Genomic DNA, 5,253 nt, shown 5'->3' with positions numbered 1-5,253 from the left:
GCAAAGACTATTCTTTCCCCCCAGGCACACTTGAGATTCAGCAGGTGGTTTATACGAGTGACGTGTCTGAACACAGGTCATCTTCTGGCGTGTTCTTTAACAATAAGTCGGGCTGAACAAATAAGAGTTTGGTAAACAATTAACTTTCCAAGTGCTGTTTATCTTGAGACTTTGTCTTGGTTTTTATTGAATTTTAAGTAGCCCTTTTGTGTTCACTCTGCCAGGAGATCTCATTACTTTCTCCTTATTCATTATTTTTTTTTAGTTTTAAAAAGCATTGATTAATTAATTAACTAATGAAGGAGTAAGAGCAATACTTCTGGAATGACTTTAGCAATAAATAAGTATTCCCAAAGTGAGGCCTTTCCATGGAGGGAGTTATTATAAGGCTGCTAAGTTCATATGTCCAGAACATTATTTGTAGGTTGAAAAATCTTGCTTGATCTGTGTTTCTAAATGCATGAAGATTCTGTGGTTAATTGGTCATTTAAAAAATAGCTTTTGGAGCGACTAATGTTCTGAGTGGCATGCGCTGGCCAGTGCTGTTTAACGCTCCTTCTCCTACTCCTTTCCAGTGGCTGTAGCATTTCGCGTGCGTGACTGTCCAAATCTCCACGGCCACCGCTCAGCTTTTGCCTGCATACTTGTTCTGTGCCTCCAACAATTCGCCTTATAGTTTTAGATAGATGTGTTGTTGGTTCCTTAAACTCCCTGTTTTTAAAGCATGCTATTTTCTCCTAAATTCAATCTATCGTTGTTCAAAACAACAGCGGCCAATCGCCTGTGACTCTGGAGCATTTGAAGTGTGGCTAATGCAACGGAGTATGAAATACACACTTATACATTGAGTTTATATCTTGAAATGATCACATTTGGGATGTATTGGATTAAATAAAAGATATTAAAATTAATTTTGCTTTTTTCTTTCTGATCTCTTAAATGTGGCTACTAGAAAATTTGATATTACATATGCATGTCTCATATTTTTACCCGATAGCACTACTCTATACTTCCCTGTGCCTCTCACCCAGGATTAAAACCTGATGCCCTCTTGGATTTCTCTGTTTCTTCAAATCCAAGACTTTTTTCTCATAATTTCACTCCGATTCCACCTATCCTTTTATCGACACTGCCAGTACTTTGCCTTCTGATTTTCTCCCCTGGACGATCTGTCTCCAAATTATCATTCTTTCCCTTTCATTTCAACTCTTTTGCCCTGACATCCATTAATATATTCCAAGTGTGATCCTCTGGCATTCTTCTGGAACGTAGCTACATGTGTTTAATTTATGTGCATCTGAAGTACATATTCTTATTTAATAGATCGGTATATAGATTTCCCATTTACAATTTTCTCTTCCATCTGATGCCTGTGTACTTCTTTTCTCCACTCTTCTTTTTTTTAAGGAAGTTCTATGCCCAATGTTGGGCTTAAACTCACCATCCTGAGATCAAGAAGCGCATGCTCTCTATGGCTGAGGCAGCTAGGCACTCTCCGTCCTGCTTTTCTTTTCTTTTTTTTTTTTGTCATTTTAACATTTTAATATTTCATTTGACAATTTTTTGATGTATTTTTATTTTATTTTATGTTCAAAGAGTTAGCATTAAGCTAACTAAGTCTGCTGGACATCTGCAGTTAAGGTAGGTCTCTTAGACGACCCATTCAAAGAGGTTCACTTAACCCCTCGCGCTGATGGAAACACTGGTGGCACACATTGAGGCTGTATTTCTGGATCAGACGGTGCGGGTTTGAGCAGATGTGTCAAGAACAAGAAGCTGGGCCAGACTTCCTTGGATACTCCAGGAGAGCTGATGGGGATCCCTCTTGCTCTCTCTGGGATGCAATGAGGCAAAGGCTCATTTTTTAATTTACATTTTATGTTAGGGTTTCAAATTCGAAAGGTTCAAAAGGGTACATAGACAAAGTTCTTGTTTTCATTCCTATTTTTCAGCCATTTACTTAACCTCACTGAAGACATCCAACTTCCCTGTGTGTATGTGTGTGTGTTAATGTGTGTTTTCAGAGACATTTTATGCATATACAATCAAATACGCAGAACACTCTGCTTTTTTTTTAGTACAAATGATAGACTATTACACATATTTTTCTGTATTTTGAATTTTTCATTTAATGTATCTTGGAAATTACTCAAAGAGATGAACTTGGGGATCCTTGGGGGCTCAGCGGTTTAGCACCTGCCTTTGGCCCAGGGCGTGATCCTGGGGTCCTGGGATCGAGTCCCACATCGGGCTCCCTGCCTGGAGCCTGCTTCTCCCTCTGCCTGTCTCTGCCCCCCTCTCTCTCTCTGTGTCTCTCATGCATAAATAAATAAAATCTTAAAAAAAAAAAAACCAAAGAGATGAACTTTTTCGACATTACGAGGATTTGTTCTTTTAAATGCCATATTAAAAATAAAGTTTTTTTAAAAAATAAATAAGTAAAAATAAAAATAAGTTTTTCCCCTGTGCTGTAGTTACTTGTTTTTATTTTAAATTTTTATTTATTTTTACAAGTTTTAATATTAAATTTCACATTAAAGTTAAAATATTTAAAAAGTTGACACAGACCACTAGATGGTGCTGTCATCACAAAGAAATGAAATTATACATATTTAAAAAATAATTCGCAGATTGTAAGGAAAAAAACCCAAATGTTATAGAATTGTATGTATAAAGTAAAAAGGATAAGCTAAACTTCTAAGAACTATTCCCCAAAAGTAGTCACTGATGACAGAGATTTTTCTTCTCAGTTACTTTATATCTCTATATTTCTGTGTATCTTTATATTATTTTTCTTTTTATTCTTTTTTCCTGTATATTCCTTTATAAAAAAATCCCATACTGTACATTGCTATTTTGAAATTTACTCTTTTTAACTTAATAATACAGAATGGCATTCCTTCTATGTCAGTACATATAATTAACTTCATTCTTCGATAAAATTTGAGTGAATTTTTTTACATGGTAAAAACATCGTAAGATGTTATAATATGTTCTACTTTGTTTATTTATATGATTATAACAAAAATTTAATGTTACATTTATTTGGTGTAATTTATTTTACCTCTAGTAATAGATATCTAGATTGCTTCTGGATTTTTGCTTATACACACAGCCGCCCTTGTACATTCATCCTGGTGTAGCAGGTGTAAAGTCTATGTTGATATCATTTCTCTCAGATATTTAAATTTGTTTCTATGAATGAAAGCTCCTAGCATTGCTGTTGAGTAGTTAAAAATGATATTTTTCATCTTGATTCCTTTTAAACCCTTTGAATATGATCTGTTTTCTCTCTGCCCATCCTCCCCCATTTCTCTTTCTCGGCTTTAGGGATCTTTTCTTTTGAACACCCTTGATAATGTCCCTAGGGGCTGCTCTTGTTCCCACACATTGTCCGAGGCCCTCAGCGAGCCTTTTCAGTTTGGAAACGTGTGTCCTTCCATTCCGGGAAATGTTCTTGCATTAGTTCTTGGATAATTTTCTCCTCCCTATATTCTCTTTGAAGAACTCCTATTACTTGATGATCTATCTCCTAGGCAGATTCCCTACTTTCAAAAAGTATCTTTTTTCTCTTCTGTTTTTTACTTTTTGTCTTTGTTCTCCTCCTGCCTTGTGTCCTCAACTTTATTTTCCAGCTCTTCTATTGGTTTGTTATTTCTGTGGTCATGTCTCTCTCTCTCTCTCTCTTTAAAGATATTATTTATTTATTCACGAGAGACACACAGAGCAGGGCAGAGACACAGGCAATGGGAGAAGCAGGCTCCCTGCAGGGAGCCTGACGTGGGATTTGATCCTGGGTCTCCAGGATCACGCCCTGAACCAAAGGCAGACGCTCAACCACTGAGCCACCTAGGTGTCCCATGTCTCTCTTTTTTAAAAAAATTATTAATTCGTATGCGTTGCTACCTTATAAATGACATGAAAATGAGGTGAACCAAGCTGTAGTATTAAAATGAGATTTAGAGAATGTCTTTATCATTTTTATCCATGATGAGACCATGGCGTGCCACGGCAGTGAGAACACTGATTTAGGAGTCAGAAGGTTTATGTTCCCAAGCCAGGTATGCAATAACTAGTGGTGTCAATACGTCTCTGGGTCTTTCCCCTCAACTACTTACTAATCTATTCAACAAAGATTTAGTATATGCAGCTACTACTATGAGTCAGGTGCTACGGTATAAAAAGAGAGGACTGGACCAGATGATCCCTGAGGTATTGTCCTCATTCTGAAATTCTGAGGCTAAGCCCCTTGGATTCTACCTCTGAGATCTCTTCGGTTGGTTCCTTCCTTTCTCTTCCTCCTCCTCCCACCTTACAATCTATTGGATGAACTTTGGCAACAGTTTCCTAGCTGGTTTTCCTGACGTCATAGCGGGAAAGACTAGGGAAGGAGTGAAGAGAAGCCCAGGATAAGGTGGGATACAGCGGGCCTGTGGGATTGTGGAGTTCCCTAGCCTGACCCTAAATTGCTGCGGTCGTATTTTTAATTTAATAAAGCTTTCCCCTTTTTCAGGAGGGTCACCAGCTTTCCTGGGTTGCCTGGGACTGCGGGGTTTCTTGGCTAAGGGGCCTTCAGTGCCAAAACTGACGTATCCCTGGACAAACCAGGAAGGCTGATCATCCCGCCTCTGGATACTCTTTCCGTAGCAGCATTTTTCCCCCTCCTAGTTGCAATATTGTTACCCCCCTCTCTGAGAATGTTAATCATATAGATTTTTAAAAATTTATTAAAAAATATATTTTTTAAAAGATTTATTTATTTATGATAGACATAGAGAGAGGCAGAGACACAGGCAGAGGGAGGAGCAGGCTCCATGCAGGGAACCCGATGTGGGACTTGATCCCAGGACCCCAGGATCACGCCCTGGGCTGAAGGCAGATGCTAAACCACTGAGCCACCGGGCTGCCCTCATATACATTTTTAAAAGGCTTTTGTTTTCACTGTATCATGTGTTGTCTCTAGTTTCTTTGAACTTTTTTGGTTTACTTATCTTAGTCTCTCTTTTATGGTGGCGACTTTCCCCAAGTGTCTTGTGATTTGTAACTGGCTGATTATAATTAAGAGTATTGGCTGGAAACTCAAGGAGGTGGGGTTCATCAGCGGTAGGGTTTCATTGCAGGAGGATTGGGAAAGGACCTGGTATATTGTTGAGAGATTACCAAGTGTCAGTCTAGAGCTCTTTTTCCCTTGGGCTGGCTAGTTTTCTCGAACAGAAATGCCCCAGCCATCATCCTGGGGGGAGCAGGGAGCTA

At 38.5% G+C, this 5,253-nt stretch overlaps 1 pseudogene across 1 annotated transcript in view; it reads left to right on the top strand.

Moving 5' to 3' along the window:
* The window catches only part of LOC144282649 (tripartite motif-containing protein 60-like), a 209,574-nt pseudogene that overhangs the window by 178,736 nt on the left and 25,585 nt on the right, over window positions 1–5,253 (top strand). The window lies entirely within an intron of this gene.

The sequence above is a fragment of the Canis aureus genome, chromosome 13 (assembly GCF_053574225.1).
Source record: "Canis aureus isolate CA01 chromosome 13, VMU_Caureus_v.1.0, whole genome shotgun sequence".
Lineage (NCBI taxonomy): Eukaryota > Metazoa > Chordata > Mammalia > Carnivora > Canidae > Canis > Canis aureus.
Note: the sequence above shows the minus strand (reverse complement) of the source record. Positions and strands in the feature narration are given on the sequence as shown.